Source organism: Pieris brassicae, unplaced genomic scaffold, assembly GCF_905147105.1.
Source record: "Pieris brassicae unplaced genomic scaffold, ilPieBrab1.1, whole genome shotgun sequence".
NCBI classification, from domain to species: Eukaryota; Metazoa; Arthropoda; class Insecta; order Lepidoptera; family Pieridae; genus Pieris; species Pieris brassicae.
Window position 1 is genome coordinate 77196 of NW_025576117.1, and position 10105 is coordinate 87300.

General features: G+C 35.7%; 2 long non-coding RNA genes across 4 annotated transcripts; one reads left to right on the top strand and one right to left on the bottom strand.

The window, feature by feature from the left end:
• Window positions 1–13: 13 nt before the first annotated feature.
• Window positions 14–3276, top strand: LOC123719539. Of its 3 annotated transcripts, none has more exons than XR_006755600.1 (4): window positions 14–500; window positions 891–1027; window positions 1177–1301; window positions 3172–3276. It is a non-coding gene; the product is annotated as an uncharacterized LOC123719539 (long non-coding RNA). The 3 variants fall into 3 exon arrangements; XR_006755601.1 differs by having other exon boundaries at window positions 1177–1275; XR_006755602.1 differs by lacking the exon at window positions 1177–1301.
• Window positions 3277–3683: 407 nt separating this feature from the next.
• Window positions 3684–5172, bottom strand: LOC123719541. Its single transcript, XR_006755604.1, has 3 exons — window positions 4426–5172; window positions 3971–4345; window positions 3684–3743 (listed from the first exon to the last, which is right to left on the bottom strand). It is a non-coding gene; the product is annotated as an uncharacterized LOC123719541 (long non-coding RNA).
• Window positions 5173–10105: the final 4933 nt, after the last annotated feature.

The following is a 10105-nucleotide window of genomic DNA, read 5'->3' on the forward strand; positions in this document are numbered from 1 at the left end:
TCACTTAGTGTAGGGTTCCGAAAATTTTCAAAGTATCGATACTACTCTGGTATCGACATTAAACTTTCTAATATGGATCATCGGTTTAAATGCCCATATTTGTTTTGTAGATAGTACAAAAGTTATTGAAAATATCGATACTACTCGGGTATCGATACTTTTTGGTGATCACTAAATTTGTTTTTAAGCCATTCATTTTGTTTAATGGCGTCCAGTCATCGTTTGTCACCCTTGCAGTAGAAATCGTTTTACGTACTCCTATAAACTTACAACGTTTGACTACCATGGCGTCTCCGAAGCCCATTGTTTGAAGAGTTAAGTGAAGTGCAAGTGTTGGACTCAAATTAGCCGCTTGTCACGGCCTCCTCTTCTGCGCCGATCCTTGACGAACCGGTTGCTGGTCCTAGTGGGCTGACTAGTCCTGGCGAGGAATTTGCTGCGATGCCCAGACTTACTAGGTCATCTGGCAGAAGGCTTAATCCTTACTCGGATGAGTTAAAGTAAGTTTTGATTTATGTTATTTCAGGTCAGGTTATAAAATAATAAATCATTAGTAAAAAAAAAAAAAAATTGCTTACTGGAATTTTGAAAAAGTTGGATTGCATAAGGTCTGTTGTGGATTTTAAAATGAAATTTATAGCTGAAAATATTTTTTTCATTGTTTGTAACTTTCTGTATTATCTAATTCTGTATTATCCTGTACTTTTTTAATATCAAAAAAAGTACCCAAAACCGAATCAGAGCACCCCACTATCCACATGGTCTTGTCTGCCCTACCCCTAGAGTATATATAAAAGCTCCGAAGTAGCCGTCAACCCCCTCCCCGCCCCTCTAAAACCTCAAATATCGACGGTCCATATTGGAAAGATTAACCGATCTACTTACTTCAGAGGCCCATTCTCGGACGGAAGAGGGAACCTATGCAAGGATAAGGAAGAATCTTCTTTTGATGGTATACCGCATTTTGAGTATTTTCCCTACCATGTTTTGGCAAAGTACAACACAAAATCGTCAATATGACTTACCTGTAAGTGAAGTTCTATTATACATTGAGCTTTGAGACTTTAATACTACCCTCAGTTTTCATTTGATTGAAATTGTAACTACACGTGTGTAAATCCAGTTGTAATGTATCCTCGAACGAAGGCGTACATAACCAAAAGCGTCGCGTAACAGGTAACGCACGGCCGCCGCCCTAACGACCACTTGTCGCTGGATGAGACAATGAACTGCTGCAGGTATCGGGAGAAGATCCATCAAAGTCTAATACTCCAGGTGAAGACATACAGTTTGATCTTGCAGTAAGCTTACACTTTACAACTTTTATCTAAGTATTCTAATCAATGCACCCAATTTGAACCCAGAGGAAAAGACCGCAATCTCAAACAGGATTAATATAGGACGCAGGTTTCAAATGAAACCAAATGCTACAGCTACTTCTTGTTTAGCAGAGGCCACTCACAGTGTTCTTGTCTGCGGAAACAAGAAATGTGTACCTATTAAAATTACTTATGGATACGGATTCCAATGTGACACACAATACCAAGACTCAGTCACACGACACAACTTTATTCTATATAGCCTTAAAAGATCTAAAAGAACAACTTCAAGGAACATAGGTATACAAGTACCTATTCAGTAAGCGATTAGTTGACTACAAGCTCGCATCAAAATCAGAAAAGGACAAAGAAGGTCAAAAAGAATTTAATCATAGGCAAAAGGGGAATCCAGGATGAAGGAGCTTGCTCACAGCCTACTATAGGCAGTCGCGTCCAGCGCCGCGCGCGCCACCTCGCGCTCACTGGTAGTTTATCAAAGAATGTTATTCACTTATTACTTGTGATACAACTCTATTATCGTGGATAAAAGGTTATAAAATACCTTTTTCTTGGTCAGCGATGTTCCTAAAAGTAAACTATATTCAGAGACTGAACAAAGCAAATTCGAACAATCTATAAATTACAACAAAAACACTCCCGCACAAGGCGTTAACCGACAGATAACCGTTTGGCACCGTTAGGTGGCTATCTGAGGGCCGCAGGTAAACCCGCGTTCATAAATTGAAGCGAAGCGACCAATGAGAGGGCGGCAGGCAGCAAGGCAGCGATCGGACTGACCAATGAGAGGGCAGCAGGCAGCAAGGCAGCGGTCGGACAGCGCGTGCGCACTGGCAAGCGGCGATGACTCACACGGAGCGAGCGAGATGGCACTACAGCACTGATGACTCACACGGAGAGAGCACTGGAGCAGACATCCGCACGGGTCGGCGGTCGGAAGCGAAAGTGGCCCCTGCGCATGTGTCACAACCTCTTTTATAATCACAACTCCCTCCTCCGACTCGACCATCCCACTTCGGGAAAATGGTCGAGTCAATTCGTAACAACTCGTAAACAACCGAACGAGTCAAATGAGTAACTATTGCACATGCGCACTTGTAGCAAGATTCTTAAGAATATGTTTCATAAAAATGTTTAGAATTTAGAATAATTAAATTAATATTAGAAGCTAACACAAGAAATATTAAGTTTATGTCCTCCAGCTACACTGAATGTTTACAAAATATTCAGGACGCTAGAACACTTCTTGAAGCTAAAGGATTTATTGTAAATACTGAAAAGAGTAATGAAATTCTTGTAAATTCTTGGGTATATAATAAAATGTAGAACTTAAATCTGTTAATATGATAATAATAAACAAATTTTTCAAAATCTCGCACAATTAGATGGCTTACGTGCCTACCTCTGCCTGTCCAGCAGCAGAATATGGCTGGTTTTACACGAAGGGTCTAGAGAGTAAATATTTTAACCATCGATAGTTTTACCGGACTTACAATGGTATCGTGCGTCAGACCAACCTATAAATTAAATTAAATCGGTTGACTTTTGTTAAGAAATGTATAGTGATTCAATTCAATTTCCTCATCTTACTAAAATTACTAAAGAACTTTGGCGATGGGGCGAAGGCTTACACGGTTTCCTGGTCAATTTATTTAATGGCTTTCCATCGTTTGCTATCATATTTAAAACGTTAGGAAAAATTATTAACGGCAATGAGTTTGGCATCATATTTGTTTTCCTGTGGACTACTCGAACGTGGTGACCGCTTTTCAGAAGGCTCTTAGTTTCGGGAACCATAATTTTCTAACCTAATGAAACTTATCTCTCATTCCAGCAACCGAGAAGAGTGCCTTTGTCATCAGTGTCATCTATAATATAAAAAATGAATCGCAGAATGTGTAGGTAAGCGCATAACTATACAAAGCCTGAACCAATTGTACCAGTTCTGTTTTTTTTAATGTTCGTTGAAGTTGAAGTTGATGGTTTTAACATTTTCATTGGTTTACATTTATAACATTTGTTTATAACATTGGATTACATATTAGTAATATATAAGAGTATAATGAAATAAATTTTATATTATGTTATGTTTTATTTATTTTTCCTAATATTTCATTACATTACATGGTTATGATAAATAATAATTTAATTTTATAGGTAGATTAACGACATAACTTATTAAAATTTTAACTAACTTTCTTCTAAGAAAAATAAGTACTAGTATTTTATATGTACAAAAGGACATTTAAATACAACATGTTTGTTTCTGCTAGAATTAAGAAGAATATATTAATTTTCCAAAATAATAAATAAAGCTTGTTCTTTCAGTTACGTCTTGATTTCCTTCATTAACTTCTTGACTTGAAACTGTATCAAGTGTTGGAACTAAAACTTCTGCCGGTATATCTACAAATTATAATCCTTACAAATATTTTGCATAACAGCTGTGGCAATAACAATAGCTTGAACTTAAGCTAGTAATAAATACAATGTTAAAGCGACATTTCCATACTCCAAATTTTCCGAAAAAGACAAATATTTTAACCTTACATCATGTTTCATTTGGGTCACATATCTTGCAACTTTTTGACATAGTATAATTATTAATACTCTAAATTATACTATATATTTACCTCTCTATAGTATTCCTATTCTTAATGTGTACTTCATCATATCTCTGGTCAGTCAGAGAAATGGTGTTAATGAATAAGGTATATTTGAGTAAGCACTATTAACAACCATCCAGTGATTTCTCAGTAGACCTGTACGATATTAAGCTATAAACAAATATACCTGTTAATTTAGTTGGCACATTTATCAAGTTCTACCTTCTTATCAATAAATTTGAATTAACTTGTAGAACTGAGTTTACAAAAGTTGTTGCATCATGAGCGGCACCAGGCCATGGGGAACAACATTAATATATTTTATTTCTGCATCACACACAGCTTGTACATTTAAAGAGAAATATCCTTTTCAATTACAATATTATTCACCAATTACGTCACCTAAAGAAAATAATGCTGCTTAAAATTATTACAACTTCATACTATAATGTACAATGTTAAATAATATATAAATTACTTACATGATGATTGAATTCGTAAATGTGGCATAACAAAAAACAACAAATAAAATATTTAAATTTTTTTGGTTCAACAGTTTATGTGCATGATAAGTTATATAAGACAAAATTCGATGTTAAGTCATGGAAAGGTATTCTTGTGGGATACGAACCAAACGGTTATAAAGTTTGGAATCCTAAATGCGAAAAATTTATTACTGTCAGAGATGTCATAGTAGATGAGACAAATTACTTCAATCCAGGCCTGCGTTGCGACCTGAAGAGAATATAGTAAATTCTCATGATAATGTTAACATTGACAACATTTCAAAGTCAATAAAGTCTCAAAAAACTGACAGATATAAATCAGATACCTGTAAATCTGATGATTATGAAGTTCCTCAGAAAATTCGCAAAACTAACCATGACATCGTCGAATTTGAACAACCAAATGCACATTCTGATGATCTTTCAGTGGTCGTAAATAATGAGGACACAACCAGTTGTATTGAACCACGTAGGAGTGATAGGCTTAAAGTCGTCCCCCTATTTCTTATAAAGAAATCGATGATAACCTTATGTGTGCTAGTTCAATTTTGTGTAAAATACCAAATTCGTTTCAAGAGATTAAAACACGAGACGATAGAGTTCATTGGGAAGGTGCAATTAAATTCTCTATTTTTAAATAAAACATGGACTTTAGTACCACGGCCAGATAACAAAAATATTATAGATTGCAAATGGATGTTTAATATAAAAAATGATGAATTCGGAAAGCCTTTACGCTATAAAGCTCGACTCGTTGCTAGGGCTTTTAGCCAGGAATATCTCATAGACTATAATGAGACTTTTGCACCTGTTGCAAGAATAGCTAGTTTTAGATTTATTATTGCTTTTGCTAATCAATATAATTTACTTGTACATCACATGGACGTAAAAACTGCATTTCTAAATGGGGTACTACAGGAAGAAATATATATGAAAGTTCCAGAAGGGGTGTCTTGCAAAAATGGTTATGTGTGTAAATTAAATAAAGCATTATATGGGCTAAAGCAAGCCGCTAGATACTGGTTTGAAATTTTTGAACAGTCTCTTAGGCGGGAGGGTTTTCAGAATTCATCAGTAGATAGATGTATTTATATACTAAATAAAGGAGATATACAGAAAAATATATATGTGGTACTTTATGTTGATGATTTGGTAATAGTGAGTGCTAATGTAAATACAATAAACAGTTTTAAAATATATTTAATGATTAAATTTAAAATGACAGATTTACATGAAATTAAATTATTTCTTGGATTTAAAATAACTCGTTGCGATGATATGATAATGTTAGATCAAAGTGCTTATATTAAAACAGTTTTAAATAAATTTTGCATGCAGGATTGCAACAAAAACCTGCAACTACTCCTATGGATAGTAAACTCAATTATGAAGCACTAAACTCAGAAAAAATTACACTGCTCCATGTCGCAATTTAATTGGTTGTCTAATGTATATAATGCTATGTACTCGACCTGACTTAAGCACTAGCGTTAATATATTAAGTAGGTACACAAATTAAAATAATAAAGAATTGTGGCAATGCCTCAAAAAAGTGCTTAGATATTTAAAAGGCACAACTGATTTTAAATTATGTTATAAAAGGTGTGAATATAATAACATCTTAACTGGGTATGTGGACTCCGATTGGGGAGGTAATGATGTAAAGAGTACAACCGGGTATATATTTAAATTGTTTGAACATTGTTCAATAACCTGGACAACAAAGAAACAATAGTCAGTAGCAGCCTCCTCCACAGCGGCTGAGTATATGGCCTTATATGAAGCCTTTATGGCTTAAATCTTTGGTAAGGAGTATTCATATTGATATATCCACTCCTATTGTAATATATGAAGACAATTAACTGACAGACAGACATTTTTCTAGGGAACAAATAGAGAAAAATGTAATAAAGCTAAAATACATTCCCACAGGTCAACAACCTGCAGATGCGTTAACAAAACCATTACCAGCGGTTACGTTTCATGAAATGAGGAGAAACATGGGTTTACAATTATAATATTTAATGAGTTGGCTATTATTTGTTATTAATTTAATTATTCTGTTATATTCATTGTGTTCTGATAATTATATGTAATGTATATAATGTATCGAATTTAAGATGATGAAATGATCTGATAAGGTTTTTCTGGGTTTTCCCTTATCCGAGCAACAAATGTTGGATCATTATTTTTGTATTTTCCCAGACTCGCTTGGAAGTTATATAGTTCTGTTTAGGCATTTGATTTGTACAAGAATTAATTTTTGAGGGGGCATGTTGATTTATTTGAGTAATATTGCAAAAATTAATCATTGTATTGACTTTTTCCTGTCATTTGAATGAGCGATCGAGCCGCCATCTTGTCGAGGCGCCAAATTGTCTTTACCTCACTCTGCTCCAGGTCATTTCTGTTTCATTCCAATGTGTATCGTGGTAGGAAGCAGACATATCACTTCCAAGTTAAACAGTAAATATATTTCTTTATTACGGATACTGTGTGTATAATTATCGTGCCCTAACAAGAATTACAACAGTTCTTAACTGATACCGCCGTTACTGCACACTCGCAATGTTCGCGAGTGTGTTGCAGGCCTTTTAAGAATTTTTAAACTTAAAAATTGTAATTTATAGTAAACTGAAATATTAAAAAGATTATTACTTATTACTGTTTTTCTTGGAACAGGTGGTAAACGAACAGATTGTCCGTGGACAATCTTAATGTCAAGTTCGCGAGTGCGTTGCCGGCCTATTAAGAATTTGTATGACTTATTTGAAGATAAATATTATAAATAGCAAAATATAGATGTACCTACTACTAGCGACATCTTGTACCAGAGTGTCATCAAATGTTGTCTATGAGATTTTTTACTTTTGTATTTAGAAAATAAAGTTCAGTTCTTTTCCGGTACTCGCTCAGTCACGTTGTTTTATTACAGGTTATGGGCCCAGGCCGCTCCTGGCTCATAAAAAGTACTTAGTTCTCGCGACAGTATAATTATTGATTATCAGGACATTATCGATAATAATAATTCGTGGCAGAATAGGACTAAGTGTGTTGAGTTGTGCAGATTTATTGTGTCGCGTCAGGCATCAGTAATGGCGTCCAGTTCGAACTATCACATTAGTGTGCCGAAACTGCAAGGGCGTGAAAATTACAGTGAATGGTGTTTCGCAGCAGAAAATTTCCTTGTCTTAGAGGGAATGGTTGGGTGTATCAAACCTGAGCCCAACGTTGCTCCAGCAGCTGCAGACGATGCGAGAACAAAAGCGAAGTTGATTCTAACAATTGACCCGGCTCTTTATGTTCATATAAAGAATGTAGCAACATCGAAAGAATTGTGGGATAAATTGAAGATGTTATTCGATGACTCGGGATTTACAAGAAAAATAAGTCTTCTGAGGAATTTAATTTCTATTCGATTAGAAAATTGCACTTCGATGACGTCATATGTAACACAAATTGTTGAAGCTGGTCAGAAATTACAAGGTACGGGTTTTGGCATAAGTGATGAGTGGATCGGATCTATCATGTTGGCTGGATTATCTGAAAAATATATGCCCATGATAATGGCAATCGAGCATTCGGGCATGATAATCACAACCGACGCCATTAAAGGGAAATTGATGGACATTGGACCGGAAGACAGTGATGCCAACAATGCGTTTGCTTGTTTCCGCAAGAATCAAAAATCAAAGAGTGTAAAGAGTACACAGTCTATGTACAAGAAAGATGGTGAGAATGGGCTTAAAGGTCTCGTTACCAGGCCATAAAATTATTAAAAAAAAAAAAAAAATGGTGAGAATGAACGAATGTCGACATCTGTCAAAGAAAAACAATACGTCAAATGTTATAATTGTAAACAACATGGCCACTACCGTAATCAATGCACTTATAAAGATAAATCTTATAAGAATTCTGAAAATAAATCGTCAAAAACAAGTAATGCATTCAGTGCCGTGTTTTTTAGCAGAATATTTGACAAGAGTGACTGGTATGTCGACTCTGGGTCAAGTTCGCATTTGACAAGCAATAAAGATTGGATGGTCGACGAATGTTATTCTGGGTTCACCAAGGAAATCATGGTTGCTAACCAGAATAAAATCCCAGTGTTGTGTTGTGGAAAAGTAAACATAACAACATCAACTGAAGGATGTGACTTTAACATAACTGTTGAAAAAGTGTTGTGTGTGCCCAAATTATCTACCAACTTATTGTCAGTAAGCCAACTGATATGGCAGGGTAACAAGGTGTATTTTACAAGCGATGGATGCGAGATATTTAATAAACAGGACACTCTAGTAGCGACTGCATCACTTATAAATGGAGTTTATAAACTAAATACTTCATCTTGTTTGGTGGCAGCAACAGCAGAGTCTCCAGAAGTTTGGCATCGTAGATTGGGACATGTCAACAGTGATAACATGAATAAAATGCAGGATGCTGTGGAGGGGGTCAAATTAACTGAGAAGGCCGACATCAACAAGTCCAACTGTATAGTGTGCTGTGAAGGAAAGCAAAGTCGGTTGCCCTTCGATAATAAAGGGAACAGGAGTACTAAGCTATTGGAAATAGTACACAGTGATATATGTGGCCCTATGGAGAATGTATCGCTAGGAGGATCAAGGTACTTTCTCATTTTTGTTGATGATCACAGCAGCATGACATATGTTTATTTTTTAAAAGGTAAAAATGAGACTTTACAATATTTTAAAGAATATAAAGCAAGAGTTGAGAATTCAACGTCAAATAAAATAAAAATACTTGTAAAATAAAAAGTGATAATGGCACAGAGTTCTGTAACAGAGATTTTGATAATTATTTGAAGAAACTGGGTATAATTCATCAAAGAACCAATCCCTATACTCCTGAGCAAAACGGGCTTTGTGAATGTATGAATAGGACTCTGATCGAGAAAGCAAGATGCCTTTTATTTGATGCAAGATTAGGCAAGGAATTTTGGGCTGAAGCCTAATGGCTTCAGCACACAGAGACAATAGACACAGCAGTCTATTTACAAAATAGAATTGTAAAAGGTGGATTGAACCACTGTACACCGTACAAGTTGTGGACAGGAGGCAAACCCAACCTCAGTCATTTAAGGATTTTTGGTAGTACTGTCATGAGACATATACCCAAGGAGAGAAGACGTAAGTGGGACAAGAAATCAGAACAATGCATACTGGTTGGTTACCCTGAGGATGTCAAAGCGTATAGGTTATACAATCCTTCAACAAAGGCTATTATAACCAGTCGAGATGTTGTCTTCATAAATGAAAAGTTATCTCATCAAGAAAATATGATTGAAATGGAAGTGGTAGAAGACAAACCAGCAGAAAATAGTCCACATACATCTTCAGTGGGAGAGGTGTCAGACCATGATGGAGAGGATTCATTCATTTTAACGAATGACATGGATGAAACCTATGTACCAGAGGAGGAGTCCATGACATCTGAGGAAGAACAGCAACCAGAAACCACATCAAAGTCACAATGGGTGAGACAAAAACCAGAAAGGTTTGGATATATGTGCACAGAACAGTGTAATGAATATTTTAGTGATGAACTGACATTGGAAGAAGCACTAAGGGGACCAGAGAAGGAGCAATGGGAACAGGCAGTGAAAGAAGAGCTGAAAAGCTTTGAAGACAACAAAGCA